This window comes from Podarcis gaigeae (assembly GCF_964106915.1).
Source record: "Podarcis gaigeae genome assembly, chromosome: 5".
Taxonomy (NCBI): Eukaryota; Metazoa; Chordata; class Lepidosauria; order Squamata; family Lacertidae; genus Podarcis; species Podarcis gaigeae.
In genome coordinates, this window is record NC_139681.1 from 17,764,172 (window position 1) to 17,784,665 (window position 20,494).

Genomic DNA, 20,494 nt, shown 5'->3' on the forward strand with positions numbered 1-20,494 from the left:
GACAGCTCACTAAGTCCAATTGGAGTTATTTCCAAGTAAGTGTGCATAGACTTGCAACCTCAGACATACATCTAAAAGCAATGCTCCTTTAAATGAGATTTTATGACTGATAGATTTACAGCAGCGGATACTTAAAATGCAGTTTGTATTTGTCAAAGCAGTAAGGGCAGGCAGTGTGTTTTCCTACACTCTGCCTTGTAACCACATTTGTTTTTCTGATCCAGTGAATTGAAATACACACACACACACACACACACACACACACACACATTCACTCTGCCACAGGGTTGCCAACTGGATTTTTTGGCCCTGTATACTTCATGGGGATTGTGGGTGTAGGTGTGTCTCTTCTTCACGTGCTTGTTAAAAATATCTTGTTACACCAGTCACCCTTGCCTTCATCTGCTACTGTGCCCTTCCATCTCTAAGGCTTCAATCTTACACCTACTTAATGAGGCTTAAGTTCTATTCCACCCAATGGAACCTGAAATGAGACTTACATATAATTATTTTGTATATCACTCCCCAACACACACACCACCACCACACCCTTTAATAGTGGACTTATGAAGAAAAATGAAAATGAGGAGAAAGACTGGCAGAAATTACAGTGGAGAGGAAGAGAAAAGGAGAAGAGAAAATACAAAAGGAAGAGGAAATGGGGTGAAAAACAGGATCATGTAGCAGATAGAAAATAACAAAGTAAATGGCCAGAAAGCAATGGAAATGGAAATAGATGCCCCAGCTTGAAACAAACAAACCAACAGTCAGAGCAAAGGGTGGGAAGGCACGCAAAACAAGGTTTCCCCTCTGCCTCCGCAATTGAACCAATTGCAGTGGCCAGTCAAGGGAGCCACTACAGGCACACTTGTGCTGCCCCTTTGGTTGGAAGCAGCGGTGGAGCGTGCTTTAATAACGCCTTGGGCTCATTAGATCCCAGCCTCACAAAGCAGCATTGGGGTTGGGGGTGGCAGCGTGAGCAGTGCCCGCCCAGTGCACCTGGGGCAATCACCTTGGTAGCCCCCCCATGCCCTTGGTCTGACGTGAGTGTCAGATGACTTTCTATTTAAATAAATCCCACCTCCCTGCCCAGGCACAAAGAAGCATTGGAAGGGACCAGCCTCCTCAAGGAGGAGAAAGTGTACATGAAAATAGTGAGAAGGGCTGCCTCTGCCTGCTTGCTTCAGGCAGCCATACTATTTCATGATTAGGTTTGTGCTGAAAATTGTTTGGTGCTCGGGAGTGGTAGAGTTGGAGGAGTGAAGGTGATCCAGGCAGCTGGAATATCAGTCAAGGTGCACAGGATGCCAAATGTTATCAGGGCTCATAAATTACATTGGTTTGCAGTATGTAGTACAATAAGACCTGACAATCTTCTTCAGCAATCTAGAATGGCCTCCCTTCTCCCCACCTTGCTTAACACCCCGCCTGATTAACTCTAAAGCTTGCTCCATTTTGTGGACACTTTTGCTTGGCTTAATAAAAGTACTGCCCTGCTATGGAATTTACTGATTCAGTGGCCAATTTACTTGGTTTGGTGTGGTTGCATTGAAATAATACTGATTAAAGCAGATAAATGATTTTTGGTAAACTTTCTGGTGTCCCCATTACAATTTACTATGATCCTCTTATTATTCTACTCTTCTCTCCCTTCCCTGATATTAATATCTAATCTTCATCATAGATTGGGGTGCTTTGAGGTAGGAAAAGAATCATGTATGCTACTTAAAGTGCCTTGTTGGGAATGTATGTTTTTGTGCACCCCAGTCTTGCATTTATTGCATATACTCTGTAGTGATGTCCAGTGATATTTTACAGCTAGCTGTTGTTTTGTAATAGTTGAACCATATATTACTGTGATCAATGTTGTGACCTCAGGGAAATTGCTTATATAATTACATAAAGTTTACAGTTGTAAGACAAGGAAAGGGGAAAATACATCACTGTAAAATATAAATATGTTTAAATTACATTTAGGATTTGGAATAGTTCCTTGCTTGTGTTTTACAGAGTAATCTGTGATTTAAATCAGGTTTAGTTGTGTGTGTGTTCCCCCCTCCCCAAATTGGGTATTATAAATCATGAGTAGTTGCTGCATATATAGTACACAAGAGGGTTTCTTATACATTTTAATGTTTGCATAAGTAAGAAATACCAGTAGTTCAGCAGTAAAATTGCAAATGTAAGCAAAAGTGAAGATTTTTCTAAATTTAACTAGGTTGCATTTGTTTAGTAAACTCCAGCTATAATTTACTATTTTATTGCATTTGCCTTTGAGGACTTTGTTGGTTTATTTGTATCGGAAGAAAAGGGAAGGCACTAAATTATAATTGCTTTGTAATTAGAGTCCAAGTAAAAGTAGCAAGCAAGTCTGCATAGGATAAGTTAAAGTAGCAAACGATGAGTCTCAACACGATGAGCACTATTAGTACAGTGTCTAAGAGACTGAGGTATGAATCAGGAAGTCTCCAGTTCAAATGTCACCTTTGTCACAAACACAAAGCGTCCATGGAAAAGCTACTCTTCTCTCCAACCCCTTCCTTTTCAATATGGAGTGGGTACATTTGGTCTACATTACAGGCTTGCTGGAATACTTATAACAAAGTAATGCTCTAAACACTAGAAAACTCACTATACTCATTGTTGTTGTCATTTAGCATATTGTGCTGTTGAAAATAGCTGTTCCGGTTTTCAGAACAGAGTTCGGGTGTCTAAATTTATCCTTTTTTACATGTTCGTCAAATAGGAATCCTCATAAAAACTTCACAATTTGAGACAGTTATTATCCCTCTTCAAGTATTTCAAGCCATGAGGTCATAAATACTAAATATGTGCCTGTGTCACAACTGTCGGATTATGCATGCACAAAATTACTGGGTATATTTTTTTTAGAAAAAGTAAAAAATAGCAGACCAAAGCCTATACAGATAAACTTCTTGGGAGAAAAGTAATTATTTCTTGGATTAAACATTTGGCCAGTTCAGTTCATATGCATAGTCCCTTAAAAAAAAGCACCTCTGACCGAAAACATACACCCTTGCTTAGTTTTAAGTGTAGTTTCCGAGAACCAAACTCTGGGATTGGGCTGGATGATGTTGATTAATAGGTGTGTGAGGGTGAAAGACTCCAGGGCCAAGCAGTAGGTCCATCTTGGTGGCATCTGATGTTGATTGGCTTTGTCCTGCGTGGCTGCACTGGAAGAGTGGACATTAAGATTAAGTGATGCTGTCGTGTCGAGGAGAACTGCACTGCATCATTCTGGGAAGAGACAGCTGTGGTGGTTAATCCTTCATCACCAAGGGAGCGCTGCCAGCAGAAAGATATACAGTCAAAGATAACCCTCCATAACTTGTGCTAAAGATCAGAAAACTTTGAATTCACATCCATCTGCTTAGTCTAGGGGTGAAGATGAAAGATAGGTAGAATAGGAAATAAAACAAAAAAATAAATAAATAAAAAATAAAAAAATCCCCTGGGATTAATCTTGAGCACTGTACACTGCACAAAGAGGGGAAAAGGCAAGAAGATAAAGCTTTCACATGCTGTATCTTAAAGAGATCAGACTCGTTCAGATCAGTTTAGCTTAATTGCCTTTAATGCTCATAGTGACTTAATATGTATGTTGCCATTTTCCCTAGGAATAAAACAAGAAAGCTACTACTTGTACACTGTGGGTCTTTTAATACACTGCTGATAGGATGATACACTAGTATTTGACAACAGAAAACACCTGAAAAATATTAATCGCGAATACCTTAGCTCCCCCCCCCCCGCCCCTCAAAAACATGTGATTAAATTTCCCTTTACATATGCATAACTTCTGTGATATGCATAACATTCCTACCTATCCATGAGAATTACCAGTCCAAAACACGATGAGGATTTTTCATCCCCCCCACCCCCAGTTTTATAAAGCATACCATATTTAAATGGAAAAATATCTAAATAAGTGATCTAAATAGAAAAGTTAAAAATATGACAATCATACTGTATTTTAAAATTACATTATATCATTTGTAATATTTTGGATCTCATGAGGAGTGTGCATTGTTACACCAAGAACCAATAAATGTTGTCCAACTCTGTCTAAACCCACCGTACATTGCTACCTCGCAAGACGAATGCCTCGGAAGACGAAAAACTCGCAAGACAAAAGAGTTTTTCGTTTTTTGAGTTGCATCGCAAGACGATTTTCCCTATGGGCTTGCTTCGCAAGATGAAATGTCTTGTGAGTTTGTTTCCTTTTTCTTAAAACCGTTAATACCAGGGTGCATCCGTGCTTCGCAAGACGAAAAATCCGCAAGACAAAGAAACTTGCAGAACAAATTAATTTCGTCTTGCGAGGTACCACTGTATTTGGTTTCTGCTTGCCTCCTTCCACTTCTTTCATGAGGGATCTTTTGCTCAAATCAAAGTACTGTACTGAAATAAAAATATGCACAAAACATGAGCAGATGCACAATTGTAACAGCCACAACTATAGCTCTCATGGTTTTGTCAGTCTCTTCATTTAATCAGGACATGTGTGGCAAGAACTTCTGCAGTGTTTGGGGAGATGGTGAAATGTTCAGGATTTACTTGGCCTTTTTTGCACAAGTTTTTGTGCCACTGAAACATAGACCCTGAAGATATATAATGCAGACCCAAATTAGTCACTGAAGTGTTTTCTGTTCTTACTCCCAAATGACATTTTCTAACTCCCAAATGGCCTGATACCTCTCTTCTGTGGACTCTCTGGCCATGTCTTGTTGCAGTTAAGGTTTTTAAGGTTATGCCCTGCATTTGTGTTCTTGGTCTAATGCTGATGTTTGTATTGTTGACTGTTTTGGGTCAACTTGTGGATTCTGACTTCTCTTGGCCTTTGCACCCCATTCAACAGTTCTGAGCTGTCCCTTCTTTTTTTACATTACTCCATTTAGAATGAGTCATTTTGGGCACTCTACTGCCAGAATCACATATCTCGGCAATGTTCACATTACACATAACACTCATTACACATTATAAACCTGTGTGTGCATGGCATTGTGTGTATGTGTTCATTTAACACTGTGCCAAATTTTCATGATTAATGATTTTCAATGAAAATGTTCCGTTTCTTTGGAAGTGGTTGGGGTTGTTTTTGTCAAATTTCCAAGTTTTGAAGGAAAAAATGGGTTTTGTGTTGAAAATGGCTGCTTTTGGTTTATATGATTGGTGCTTTTCTTTTCTTTTTCACACTTTGATTCCCATTGTGCTTCAAGTTCTTCATTAGCATTGCATGCACATATCTTGATATGAATGTTTTCCAAGAGTTTTCTCTAGACAGATGTATTTTACTCCCTTTCTCAGGCCACAGGTTGAGGTGCTTCAGCTCCCATTTTCCTGCAATTGGTTGTGTATAGATGATGCCAGTGATATACAGCAGTAGCTACCTGATAAAATCTATATTCCTGGCAGTAACATTTGTAAATGTTATTTGACATTATGCAGCCCATAATGCTCTAGTGTGGAAATGTCATGACATCATGGTGGAGTTTGTCACTGACATGTAATTAACAAAAACACATGGGCAAAAAAAATATATGAAATGATATCATGCAGGCATGCGAAAGATAGGGTAACAATTCTTACATACATAAGGAATAAATGAAATTTATTATGTCAAAAAATAATTTCTGGGTAAACACACAATTTTCAAATGAACACACACTAAACTTTTGAGAGGAGTCCCAGGGTGAGGGGAGAAGAATTGAGAAGGGTGCATGATTTTTGCAAAAGTGAACACCAACATCAGAGTGGATGATTAGGTTTTTCTTACTCTTGGTTGTACCAATATGCTTGATATAGTTGTTAGTAACAAATAGTGAAGTTGTCTCTAATAACCTGCAATGTTTGCAAGACATTAGGATTTCCTTAGAATTGTCAGGAATTGTTAATGGGCTTTTCAGAGTCCCTTATTGTCAGGGAACTGACATCGGAGCCAGAAGTGGAGGCAGGGCTCCCAAGCGATGCCGGAGAAGGGCCAAGCAGGGAGAGAGGGGACTCAGTGGCTGGGGAAGGAAATCAGCGTAACACCAGGGTAAAGGGGGGCGGATGGGGGAATAGGAGAGAGGGCTCCAGGACTCTTCGCTGGAGACCAGCGGGGAGAGCACAGGTCCTCCGCTACCCACACCCACCCTGCGCAGAAGACTTCCACGCAGGGAAAGTAGGTGTAGACGTGGCATCAAAGAACTTCTTTGCTGGAAGAAGTTCAAGAAACGCCCACTGATGGATTCTTCTAGCGACTGAACAGCCACAAAGTGAAGGGCTGTCCAGCCAGGAAAGGTTTAACCAGGCTACCTAGCCAGGAGTAGCGGCAACTTACGCACGAGCAACCCCATATAACCATTACACTTATGTTATCTTAATGAATGACACGAGAGAATATCTTATGGTTATAATAATATACGTGCCTGGTGGCATTTATTGCCTGGCTTCTTGTCTATTCTTTTGAGAGTTCACCCAACACTGTGCTGCATTTGTGAAATTTCAGCCTAATGTCATGAAAATACATCTCGCGCCCCCAATAACACACTTAGGCCTGATTTGAATGCTTCATGTTTGAATTTATTTATTTACATTTTCAGTTTATTTACATTTCTAGGTACAGGACTGGTTGCAAAATAAAATTTAAAAAAGCTCTTCAATTTGTTTTCAATGTAAGTAGCTATAACGTTGGTTATAAAGTATCAAGGTAAACTTCCTATACTTAAATCCCAAAGCAGGTGTAAGGAAGCTGTGGTTTCCCAGATGTTGTTCAACTCTCCAACTATTGGCTATGCTGTCTGGGCTGCTGGGAGTGGAGAAATAACAACTTTGAGAGGGTCACAGATTCTCCACCCATTTGGTATGTGTTATTGAAAATGTACTATGCTCAACTTTTTTGCGTTAATTGAAATAGAAGACTTTAATGTGGTATGTCATAATGAACAGAGCAAACATGATGAGGCTTTAGAATGTGAAGCTGGTACAGGATGGGTTAACACACTGACTAATGTGGTAGGTTTACAAGCAATGGCCTTTCTTTGTTCTGTTTTATCATACACATTTATCACGTTCAACCTGGCAACCCAACCAAATAGCTGTTTAAGTTGTAAAAATGAATCATAGTGCAATCTCATGAACTGTATATGATATAACCAAGCCTAATAACATTATACAGCAAAACCTGTAATCCTTTTTGATGCTATATTCGCTTTTAACATGTATCAATCTTTCCATTATTTTTTCTTTTTAATATGAATCATTGTTTTTGTGTGTTATGGGATGAAGAGAAATTGGCTATTTTCAATACTGCCATACCATTCAAAGTAACAAGGAATATTCGTATTTTTTATTTCTAAAATTAGGCCTCGTTTGCTCTAGAAATAAAGAAGGAGGCTTAAATAACAAAGATGCAACTATTATTTAAAATGTTTATATATATATCGGAAGGCTAAACCTGATTGTTTGTTTCTAAAGGGGTGTGTGTGTGTAAAGATTGTCCCCTCTGTCTTGCCCATGCAGAATAGACTTGAATGAAAAAATATTAGATTTCAGTGAGTTGCGTCAGCGTATTTCAGACTGCTGGGCTATGCATGTTTTGCAGCTGGTTCTGGTGCATTTGTCAAGTTGTGATTGATGAGCATCATCGCTCTAAAGTGTAAAAGAAAATGTCTTGGCATAGGGGGACATGATGAACTGCCGTCTGGCAGGCACTATAGACACGGATGGTCACCGTTTTGCTTTTGCTTTCTTCGCGCCTCCCCCATCTGTGCTGCCCTTGCCAGAATCCACAGAAGTCACCAGGAGCAGCTCAACCCAGCCTTTAGCCTTCTGATATCACTTTGGTAGTTGTCAGATCATATGAAGTGTCAAAATTCATAGGGCCTTCTCCATGAAAAGATACATTCAGTACAGCTGCTGCATACCTACATAGTACCTCTGACATTGACATATTAGTTATGCTGTCTTTTGCAATCAGATATCTTTAAATTTGCCACCTTGTTAAGTTTTGATTAATGTGATTCCATTTCACTAAAGTAATTGGCTTGGCCTGTTGTAGAAAATAATCAGGCTTTCTACGGAACAAATGCTAGAACATGCTAATGAGGGAGTGAGTTCGTTAAATTGATGGCGTGGAGTGACAGTTATTAATGATTGTTATGATAAACAGACGAGTGCGAATTGGGATGAGTTGGGCAAAAGTGACAGTTTAAAAATAACGTATATTGGAAAATACTAACGAAGTAATATACTGTTAGGAAAACAATCATGCAAGTTGTCAAAGGAAGAAGTGTAATTATACAGCTGCACAAGCCGCCTTCGGAGGACAGGGACCTGGCTGATAATGGACACATTTTTTGTTGGCAAGAGGAAAATATGTTATGGCAGAAAAGAGTGCAGATTGATAAATTAATTGGCCTTTTTCACTGTTCCAAGAGCAAACTTGGCCAGCAACAGCAAGGCAGATTAAGTGAATAAATGAAGTGACCCTCCTTATCCATTCCCTTATCCTTTCATTGTTACACCTGTGCAAAACAAAAGCAACTTGGTGGGCTACCTTGCTCAAATGGCAGAGTTCATGACTCTTCATTTTAAAGCTTGTATTGTAAAGCTGTTGACTCTTGGTGATTAAGGCAATTATATGAAGCAATTTGTGTTGCACCTTTAAGGTAGGGCGTAAGGAACCGATTGGAAGCTTTGGGAGAAATGCAAATTCTGCCAAGCTGTAGGCTGTTGTACAGAGAATTAGCCTGGGCTTATGAACACATGAAACTCCTTTAATATTGAGTTGGGCTATTAGTCCATCTAACCCAGTATTGCGTGTTACAAATTTGTGCTTCATTTTTGAGATACAGGCAGGAATATCTGAACCATGCATGGGTTTATTTGTTTGTTTGAATTGCTATGGTAGGAAAATCTAGAGATCACCACCCATCACTTCTGCTTTAAGAGCTATATACTATAATAACTATAATTATTTTATACATTACAAGTTCTGAAGAAATCCACAACAGCTTGCTAGAATAGCAGGTTGTGAGGTATCAGTTAAATCCTCACTTGATGGTCCACTGAGAGCCAGTGTGGTGTAGTGGTTAAGAGCGGTAGTCACGTAATCTGGTGAACTGGGTTCGTGTCTCCGCTCCTCCACATGCAGCTGCTGGGTGACCTTGGGCCAGTCACACTTCTTTGAAGTCTCTCAGCCCCACTCACCTCACAGAGTGTTTGTTGTGGGGGAGGAAGGGAAAGGAGATTGTTAGCCGCTTTGAGACTCCTGAAGGGGAGTGAAAGGCGGGATATCAAATCCAAACTCTTCTTCTTCTTCTTCTTCCCCCTGCATGTCCCATGTCCAGAATCTGTTTCTGGATTGCTGACTCCCCTGCCTTCTGTACCTATCTGATTCTTTGCCAGGTCTGTTCGGATGTCACAGGTGGATTCTGTTGTTTTTGCATTGAAGCAGACTGCCTGACCTAGGCTTGCCACCCCTCAAAGAACAGAAGCCCCTGGTGTTATAATTCTATTAACTCAGTTGCTTTAATATAGAAATTTTCAACCTGGGCTCAGAATGTGTTGGGTTCCATGGGAAGACTGAATTTCAAAGACCACAAACAACTGGCTAATTTAAACAGTGTAAGTGTTGCATTTAAACCACAATATTTCAAATGAATCCATGGTGATGCAGAATACTTTCCCAGCTTTGGAGCCTCTTATTAGAAATTCTTCTTGCTTAGGTCTCATGGAACTCCTTCTAATGCACACTAGAATGTCTGGTGTACCAAGTCACTGTGGAACCACTACTTGGTTGGATTGCTGGTGATTAGGAAAGTTGGAGGAGAGAGCCCTTTCTTTACTTTCCTATTCATCCACTTCTCAATGAAGCTGTTTCCCTCTCATCTTGAGATGTATAAAAAGATGTGGAGAAGCCATGTGTTGGGAGGGACCTCTTCCAACCTCATAATCCTTCAACGAAGGCACTGCAATATTGAGAAAGGGAAAGAAGAGCCTAACCCCTTAGCACTCCCTCCCTTGCACTTTAAACTCAATGAGCAGATAATTCAGCAACATCCTAATACTGCAATCCTGTAGATGTTGACTCAAAAGAAAATGTAACTGAGATAATTGGGACTTACTCCCAGGTAAGTAATGATGCCTATTTATTACAGGTTCTATTAGGATATGTTTTCTGAATAATAATGGCGCTACCTGTCCTGTTGTGCTCAACTTCAGCTCTGGAGATGCAGTCTACTAGGGTGACTTAAGCTGCTTCTATGTGATATTAAAATACTTGATTTCATAATTTTTAGGAAAACAGAGTCACTGCATTTTGATATACAGTATGAATATTAAATTTTAAATTGGTCTATTTCAAGGAGAGTATCTGTGCTTTGTCTTTTTTACTTGATGAGCCACATCAGTGCAGTCAAATGGACAAGCAAAACTTGCTTGGAGCTAGGATACATGCATTTACTTTGAATAAAGTCTGGCTTTTACCTTACAGATCACTTGAAAGATTTTTCTGCTTTTCTTTGCCCGTTGAGAATATTATTGTTTGAAAACAGAAAGAAAAACCAGTCTGGATCTTATTTCGAATTTTTTAAACAAATACTTTTTAAAAAATCTTCAGGAAGATGCTTGTTGGCAGGACTGTACGTGAAAGATTGCAGTGATATTAAGGTTCTCAAAAGCTATGGGGGCTACTAGAATAAAGAATAAAACTACATGGATTCTATTTGATGTGGAAATTAATACTGTACCATGTGGTGTGATACACTATTGGTTCTTCAGAAGTTAAAGTGGAGAAGTGGAGTTCAATAAAGGAGGGGACATTTCTTGAAGGAGAGGAACTTTAATTTCTATTTCAACATGGCTACTGGTCTTTTACCATGTACAGTGGTACCTTGGTAGTCAAACAGTTTGGCTCCTGAACAAATTGTCTCCCGAACACCGCAAACCTAGAAATGAGTGTTCCAGCTTGTGAATGTTTTTTAGAAGTTGAACCTCCGATGCAGCTTCCATGGCTTTTGATTGAGTGCAGGAAGTAGAGTTGGTGGTGAGCACAAATATTGGCCGTATTGTGTCTTATGTGTGGATGGTAATATTTTGCCTATGTAACTTTTTTTTTGAATAATGGAGCAGTCAGGAGTGGCACTGTCAAGGCATGGGCTTATCTGATTTTGAGAGAACCGGGTCCTATTTTAGAATTTTGTGAGATGAGCTTTTAACTACTGCAGGTAAAATCCCCTTTATTTCTGGAATAAGGTGTAAATTACCGTAAGGATCTGTTTCAAGCAATGGCTGGGGTATTACATGCAAAAATCCGCAACTGGACTTACAATCCTTGTTAGATGCCCTTATTTGTTTAAGTGCTAATTACCATGCTGGGCTGACAGAATCTACGAATAATAGTAAATACTTCATTTTCAAATCTATGTTTTTGGAAGTGCAGCCTTAACAGATAGGAGTACCTTACAGAGAAATGCACTTTCCACACATGTGATGATTAAGTTTGCTGCAGAGCATCCGATTAAGTGAAGAGGGATTAAAATTTTAGATTCTCAGTGCACTTTGAGATTTTTAAACTTGGATTTAATAAAGTGTCATAAATATTTACAAGTGGTGAAACCATCATTTTTGTTTATATTTATGCATGGGAAAAAGATCTTTTAACTGAGTTCCTATTCTAGGATTTGTCAGTTAGATTTAAATGAGCATTATGAAACATAAGTCTGGAACTGTAAATTTCATTTGCTTGATGCTATTTTCTGTTTATCCTTTTTTATTAGTTCCAGAATTGCACTGTGCTGGAAATACATTGCCACTGTAAACTTTATATATGTTAATTTCAAGCACCACTTAACTGCTGGCAACTTTCTTTAGGGAGCAAAGTAACTACCAAAAATACAATCTCCTGATATTATCAGGAGAAGCTAGAAGCCTATTTTACAATCCCTATGGTTAGAGAACTACATAAGTAGCTCTTTGTGCCCAGCCTGGCATTTGGTGTCCCACCTCCCTCAAAAACAAAAAACAAAACAAAAAACAAAACAACAGCAGCCTACTATGCTACATTATAAGAAGAAGTGTACTATAAATTAGGGATGCTTGAGAAATTCAGTCTTTGCAAATTATAGTACAAACTGACCAGATCTACACCTCCTGGACTCATGTGTAGATTAGAACACAGCTGCCTCTGAGATTTAGCACTTCGCTGAACTGGATGCTTTGAGAATGGTCAAGGGCCACAGATTGCTCACATGAACTTTACGGGAGATACCACTCTATCCAGAAAAGGCTAGGCACTATTCTCCAGTAAAACTTCCACCATCAAGCTCTCCATCTGGTCTGGATAGTGTTTCAGTTTCAGACATGGAGGAGCATTTAGTCATATACAGTAAGCTCCCATGTCTCATCTGAAGTGGCACAGCCCAAACACAAACTTACCTCCCCACCTGTGAACTAGGCCAGTGTTTCCCAACCTTGTGCCTCCAGATGTTTTTGGCCTACAACTCCCATCATCCCTGACCACTGGTCTTGCTAGCTAGGGATGATGGGAGTTGTAGGCCAAAAACATCTGGAGGCACAAGGTTGGGAAACACTGAACTAGGCTGAAGAGGAAGCTTTTCTGTGGCTGGTTCCATTTTGAAGAGGGTGTTTTCTTACAGAAATGAATGGCTAGCTTTTGGGGGTAGATATTAAAAATGTGCTCTTTCTTGCTTTTCCCCACCAAGGGATCAGAAAAGTAGGTGACAGGACCACTTAGAGCCCTACTTTTTCTTTTCTTTTACTGAGCTAGTGGGTCAAAAGGTGGTTAGCCTGAAAGATAAGACTCCCTATAAGTGTTCCACTTATAGTGTTCCAAGACAAGGACTTAGGGGTTATTAGGAAAAGAATAGAAAACAAAACTGCCTTTGTTCTAATGCTCATATACAAATCTGTGTACATTTCTGTTTGTTCTGATTTTTCTTAAAGAGGATATTGTGAGGACAACTAAAGGACAACTAAAATAACCAGGAGGCTTGCACACCTTTCCTATGAACAAAGGTGCTCTTTAGTATTTCAGACTTTTTAGATTGGAAAATTGTTGGTGGAGATGTGACCAAGCTGTATAAAATACATGCATGTACTGTACTGATGAAAGAGGGATATTTTTGTCCCTCTCTCAGTACAGAACTTGGGATCATCTAAGAGAGAACTGTTTGGCAGGAGATTCAGGGCAGACAAAAGGAAGTACTTATTCACACAGTGAGTCTTTGATTTATGGAATACCCTGCCACAAGAAGTTGATTAGGGCTGTTAGATCAAGTGACTGTAAAAGCAATTTAGGCAAATTCATGAATAGGTTTATCTATGACTACATCCCACCTCTAGGCTGGCAAACAGTGCTTGACTAGATGAACTTTTTGTCTCATCCAACAGAGTTTTTATATTGTCTAAGGATAAAAGTTATTGGGACTGGGAATCTGTAAAACTTGCTCTTCGTAATCTTAATACGATCCTGGTCTTTATTTATTGTTGTCGTACATTAATTTACTTATATCCCAGACTTCCTTCAAGAAGTTCATCACAGATTACATATGGTTGAACATTTCCCAAATAGAAAGCTTAAAGGTTCAAACCTGATCAGTTTCAGCAGTAGAACTATACATTATGCTTTCTGAGCATTCTCTTTTCTTGATATTAAATAAAAATGTCTCTCCTTTTCTCATGTGAAAGATTTCCCCTCTCAAGGCCTAGGCCAATGTTGTCCTCTCAACTTGTAAATTGCTTAAATATTGGATTGCACCATCTAAATTTGGTATGATATCTGTGTTCAGGGTTTCTCAATTATACTTATTATATAATACTTTGCAAATTAACTTTTGCATCATATTCTGGAATCTAGGTTTAAAACGGCAAAATACTTTGTCAGGTGAGCGTCAGAATTTGACTGCCTAGACTTTTCTTGTATGCACTTATAAAGATGGAAATATTAAGAACTTACATGAACAGGTTTTCACTGTGGAAGATCTAGATACTTCAGCAGGTAACACATAACTGAAATCTTTTTGTAGTTGTCAAAACAAGCAGCTCTAACTTTGTACATTTTCTGTTAAAACTAAAAGCACTATGACAGTCGGAATCCTGGTTAAATCAATATAAGAAGCAAACAGACTTTCCTTTTACTTCCAGGATTCATTAAGAGTTTTGACATGTCTGAAGTGCCTCTTCAAAACATTTCTGTGTCACTAAGGGCCTCTTCTCATGAGGTATTTTGTACTTTGGAGCAGAAACAGAGGTCAAAATATATGCATCCTGTGTTAAGTTTAAAGTCCACATACAGGTTTCAGGCATAGCTTTTCCCATACAGTGAGGATGGCAGGAAAGGTTCCCTACTGCAGTGTATTCTAAAGGGGAAAGCTGGTGGGGTAAGAAGCATTATCTTTTTTATAACTGGCCAGCTACTTGTATGTTTTACCTAGGTATGTGGACCAAGGACCAAAATGCCTTGTTCATATATCTTGTGAGAAATGTCCCTCATTTTAAAGATCTCAGTTTGGCATTTTAGTGAAAGAGATCTATTTGCTGTATGCAGATACAGTATTTCGATGCCTGGATAGCTGACCATATGGAGCAAATCTGCACTTTTTATTGTTGTTTATGAAATATTTCCTATGCTGTCAGAGCCTCCTAAGGAGGTGGGAAACAATGAGAATGTTAACCCTACTGGCTGCTGGGTGACTGTCATTGTTTGTAGTCTACTTGACAGTTCTCAGTTTTGTTGATGCATGGAACAGCATTGTCCTGATGTCTAAAGTCACTCACAATTAGCCTGAACTATAGAAGCTGCCAGTTTGGGCCTGGCTTAGATAGACAAAGTAGACAGAAGTGACCTGATATTTGCTTTTCAGTCTTTCAAAATTACCATCGATTTTGTCAACAGAATGTATTTATCTGAGGAAAAAATAAAACGGCACTTGAAAGACATTTAGTCCAGTATTACAGGCTAGTGTTTAGCATGCTGCTGAAATCTGTCTTTACAGATACTCCACACTGTTACTATATTTTCACACACACACACACACCTCAAACTATCCAGCTCTATTAATTCACAGAGGAAGCAGGCAGTATGCAGTCCCAAGTCCCAAGTCCCAACTCCAATCCAAGTCCAGCAGAGAGCATACAGGACCTCGGACAGTTCCAAGGGTCCTCTGCTAAAGCAATTCTAAGAGAGATGATGTCTCTGAAGACAGCTAGAACTAATTGAAGCCTTATGTAGGCTAGTCAGGCTTTGCCTCCCTGGAGAAGTTAGCTGGTTGGGTAAAGGACCCTTGCCTTATTTTTTGGCCTTTGGCTTCTGTGAGACTGAGGAGACAGGTACCACAGGGGGCGATATCTTCCGTGTCAGAGGATGGTGGTAGGATTGTGACCTCTAGCTGGAAGTGCTGTGAATAAGGTATTGGAGATGCTCTCCCTGAGGAAGTAGCCCGAATCTCATCTGAGTCCACCACAGTGAATTGCAAGATCCGTGGGTTGAGGGTCCTGACTCAAACGCAGACCTGCACTAATTTTGGATGTACTTCCTTCACTACTGTGTGCAATTTTATGGCAAGTAAGAGTGTTCTTATATTGCAGTGATAAAGAGTGATACTTGTATTGCATAAAACTTTTTCTGTCCAGTAGCACCTTAGACACTAACTAAGTTTGTTATTGGTATGAGCTTTCATGTGCATGTACACTTCTTCAGATACTTATATTGCAGTGATTGTAGGAATCAGAATGTTTTGCTGGTGCGTGGCAGGAAGCGAATTTAGAGACGAGCAGAGAACAGAAGCTATTTTCAGATCAGTTGTACCAAGACTTGAGCAATTTTAAGAAAGTTTGTATAGACTTCAGTCTCTTGTGGTATCATTTCAAATCCGTAGTAACAAGTATTGCATAGGCTGTGTTTTCAGTTTTTTAAAATTTGACTTATGCAGATACAGTTTTATGGTTAGTTTCTTTCTTATAGCATCACTTTGTTCATCTATCAAAATTTTGAACATTAAAACAAGCTTTGGCTGGCAATTTGATGCGGTGATTGACATCACTATGCTAAAATAGTAAATAAAATTATCCCAAGCCTCTAAATCTACAGTATGTCTCTGCAAACATACTCATCTTGTTTTTTGGGTGCTCTTATGCTTTGTGAGGCATCTTGAGCTTTTTAAGGACAGAAAAGCAGGATAGATAAATAAAAATAATATACAACACATAAACATACCTAATATAATCATACACTTTGTTCTTTAGAAGTTGCTGGCCACTTCTAAGCTATCAATGTGAGGTTTGGGGGGGTTTTTAGATCACAGATATCTATATCAATCCCTGATCATCAGGAAATATACATTTAACTAGTTTTGTAAATGGAAGCAAATTAGCTTTTGAAGATGGTGGTCAGCATAAACCAAGCCAGATAACACTTTCAGTATAACCAGCCAATTACAAACAATATTTTGACTTTTCATTTTACTTTTGTTCCTTGGACATTAATGTGGCTGCAGAGATCAAAGCTACACAATAGTAACTGAGTTTTGGTTGCCATTATTTTCATATCGTTGGCAATTAGAGGATTTGTATTAATATGCCCAGTTTTTGTATGTAGTTTCAAGTACATTTGGAATGCAATTCCACATATACATGCTACTTCCCTGTTAATTCTGGATCTGCAGCGATCACTTGATTTTGGGTGTAATCATATACTTTATATAAAACTTACCCTGTTGTGGCCCTGCCATGCCAATAATGTTCAAGGCATGTATAAATGAATAAAAGAACTGTAAGTGTGCAGCCCAGACTATGATTTGGATCATGTCAAATTATACCCACCATATACTGGGGATGGTAGTGGGGTTCGCCAGCACATGGGTCTATGCTTTATCTACTAGGCTGCAATTGCACCAAGATATATGATCTGCCAAAATGTGTCTGTTTGAAAAATGGGTTCGCAGCATGTGAAAATTCCAAAGCTCTGGAAACCAGGTATAAAGTTCACAGACTTGTTACTAGATGACCCTCATCCAACCCTATAGTTCTATGATTCTATGACTCTACGTAGCTGAGGAAGAACTGGGTCATTTGAAGATGAACACGTAAGACCACACGTGCTCAGTCTGGACAAAGTAACTAAACACATAATTTAAAAACTGAAATATAGAGATTTCTTCTGAAATTGCTATAAATGCTATTACCATGTGCTTGACTGGGATGCTATTATGAGCTTGCATATGATGTTGTTGACTGGAATATTAAAAACATCAAAACTTATGAAGAACATTCCATTAGTGTCTCAGTTAATGCTGACCTGTAGGATAATGTCTAAAATTTATATTAAAAAAACATTTTTGAAGAGACCAAGAGTTAAATTAGTAAGACTGCAGAAAGGCATATAAATTATGCCCAACCTAATTAAATTTAACAAATTTTTATTTCTTCCTACTACAGACTGTGCAGATCCCGATAGCAGTTGACAGTATTTGACTTCCAAAAGCTGCACAAAGTATTTAATAAGCATTTCACAGTAAGAAAGCATAACAAATTTGGTGTTTTAATCTATACTGTGATTGTATACAAAATCAACTGATTGTGGCAGGTGTGCCACCTACTTCCCACCCAATGATATTACCAGAAACCGGTGTTCTGCATTATTCACCTGTGACAAACCCAGGCCATGTATCCCCACCTTCCTTTCAAGAAGGAAAAGGCGGGGAGGTGTTTTGCATATTGTTTATTCTTGGGTAGCCCTCCAATTTCTCGGTAGCCCCCACCTTTTTATAAAGCACATAGATCTGTATGAGAAACAGTGACTTGCAGTATCTGTAGTGATGAGAGATGGACAGACACTTTTAGCACTCTGAACTTTGATTATAGGCAGCTAGTGTTCTCTCCTCAAGAACCTGTAGCCTGAGCAAATTGTTAGTTCACCGGATGAGGTTAGATCCTGTGGCTAGGAAAAACCTGACTTCAGTGTTCAAACTGAAAGAAAAGATTTTAGTCAGGCTGAAGGAAATAAATTAGTGATAAAAGAATACCTACCACATTATTTAGCCTCTGAAAATAGTTTTTAAGTGGTACAACTTACAGGGAGCTTCTTTTCCCCTCTTATCAGATGCTCGATACGGATTTGGTGAAGTACATGCTTGCTTCCTTGCTTTTGAGATCATGGAAACAGGAGCCATTGGACAGAAAGGGGGCAGTCTGAAAAGAAACAGGCCAAGAGTTTTGCTGACATGGCTCAGGGACTAAATATTAGGGAACAGATGAAGCAGCACTGAGGTGGGGAAAGGCCTCTCTACTGCTATTTCCAGCCCTCTGCTAAGTGCTGTTCTGGACAGGCTACTGAGTTTGTTTAGAGCATTTGAGCTATGGTTTTTCTTTTAAAGCAGGGAAAGCTGTAGCTTTCCAGATGTTGTTGGTCTTCAACTCCCATAAAGCCCAGCTGGTATGTCCAATGATCAGGAATGATGGGAGTTGTAGTCCAATGTCCAAATACATCTGGAGGGCCACATGTTTCCTGTCCTTGTTGTTTTAAAAGAAAAGGAGAATGGCAGGTGCATGGAGTAGTGGTATATGCTTCTTCCAATAAAATAATCACTTTAGAAGGAAGTTCACTATCGGGGAGCAAGGTTAATGTTGACAAAGGAAGAGAAGGTATGGGGCCTACAAAGCCTACGGAATGTATTTTGTAGCAAAAGTGTGAAAATAACATCTAAAGCAAATCCATATTTTATCTGAAAATGTGCCTGAGTTTAAGATGCCTCATAATATTATACAGTACAAAAGCAAATTTTCTAATATGAGTCAGTAACGCTATAGCCTGCAAAGATTAGGTGAAGCTTTACCAGATTATATACTCCCAACTGTAAGAGGATTTCTCGGTGTGACAAATACAGAGTTTAGAAAAATATTATTACATAGAAAAATATGTAAATGAAAGAGAATTACTTCACAACAATGTTGACTGTAACACAAGTTATGTGATATTTATACGTAGAAAATAGTTGTAATTTAAGGTGTGATTGCTGTATTGGCTTAGTGTTTGAAGATTCTTCAAAGACAGTTTCTTTTAGCAATGGCTTAAAAATCCTTACCTTTTTGTTTGAAGTCATCAATGAGAGATTTTGTTGGTTGTTTTCCTGTTAGTCATTTGTATGTATTAGAGCTTCAGCTCCAGAGCTGAACAGCTAATACCTTTCTGGTGTGTAAGGATGCAACTTCACATTTAAATGTATTGTAAAACATTACACAAATCTGTAATTATATTACTTTTAAAATAAAGCCTTCATCTATCCTAAGTTCGTTTGATGTCCCTTCCCTGCTGACTCTATTTTTTCCTTGTTCCCACTTTACATTAATGTGAAGAGACAGTTGAGTAAATGCACAATGAACTTCAAAACCTAGTAATTGTTTTTCAGAAAGAATGAAACTTGCGAATTAGATATGGATTGTAAAAGAACACCAGAGCTGATTAGTGTTCGTTAGGTTTGCCTGCTGGACCGTTCTGACACCTGTCTTCCAGCTTTCTCGATAAATGCCACGGCTGATCCCTCTATACTGCCAGTCACATGACAGCGAGCGAGAGCTTGTGGGTGGGAATTAAAAAGATTCCCAGTGAACCTTGTCAGGCTTAGCAATTCATGGAACTCGACATAAAAGGCAACGTTAAACAAAGATGAGTTGAATCCATTTACATGCAAACTCTAGTTATCTGTGTTTAAAATTAAAAGAGAGAGACTGGAATGGATGAATGTTTAAGGAGGTTACTATTCCTTTCTTTGTAAGCTGTGCAGATAATAAGCTTCTAAGATGTTGGTAGGGTGGGGGTTGAGTGGGGAGGAAGCCAACTTTTGGGGCTTGAAAAATTGCCTTCCCTTCTTTTTAAGGAAATACCAATTTCTTCCTAAACCATCTGGTTGTGTCTTGTTTACAGCACAGTATGCCTGTTTGTGCTTATTAATCATGCTTACACAAGTATCTTAATTACTCCCGGTGTAGCTGCTCTGTCTTGAACTCAGAAATTGACCTTTCCCTTTTATTCCTTGAAATCATTAATCATACATAATCAACGACAATGGGACACAAGAGGAGGCTACCAGTATTCAAAAACCACTCACCAGTCCTGAGAAGAAATGTAGACCAGAGTGACTCCACTGCTTGCAGTCAGACATATCTTAATTAATGACGTGTGTGGGTGTGCATAAGCTGCTATTATTTTCCTGTTTTTACCTATCCAGAAGTGGCATTAATTTGCTGCCTTGAGAAATCATGTGCCAGAATTCCCCTCTATACTAAAAATCAAAAGACAAGGAAGAAGATAGTTTTATTGTGGTCTGAATTTCTTTGTACTTTTTTCTTTAGCCTTCTTTGCTTTTAAGTAGTAATCCAAATTCCCCCATCTGTGAATACATCATTTAAGGGTTGTAGTTATTTTAACTGTGGGTGGGTGTTTCCAAAGAAACTGCTTGCCAGATAAATGTTT

At 38.9% G+C, this 20,494-nt stretch overlaps 1 protein-coding gene and 1 long non-coding RNA gene across 2 annotated transcripts in view; both read left to right on the plus strand.

The window, feature by feature from the left end:
- Window positions 1-20,494, plus strand: part of LRMDA (leucine rich melanocyte differentiation associated) — a 741,312-nt gene that overhangs the window by 116,856 nt on the left and 603,962 nt on the right.
- LOC310844452 lies at window positions 12,605-18,938 on the plus strand. The gene is made up of 2 exons (XR_014564141.1): window positions 12,605-15,825; window positions 15,874-18,938. It is a non-coding gene; the product is annotated as an uncharacterized lncRNA (long non-coding RNA).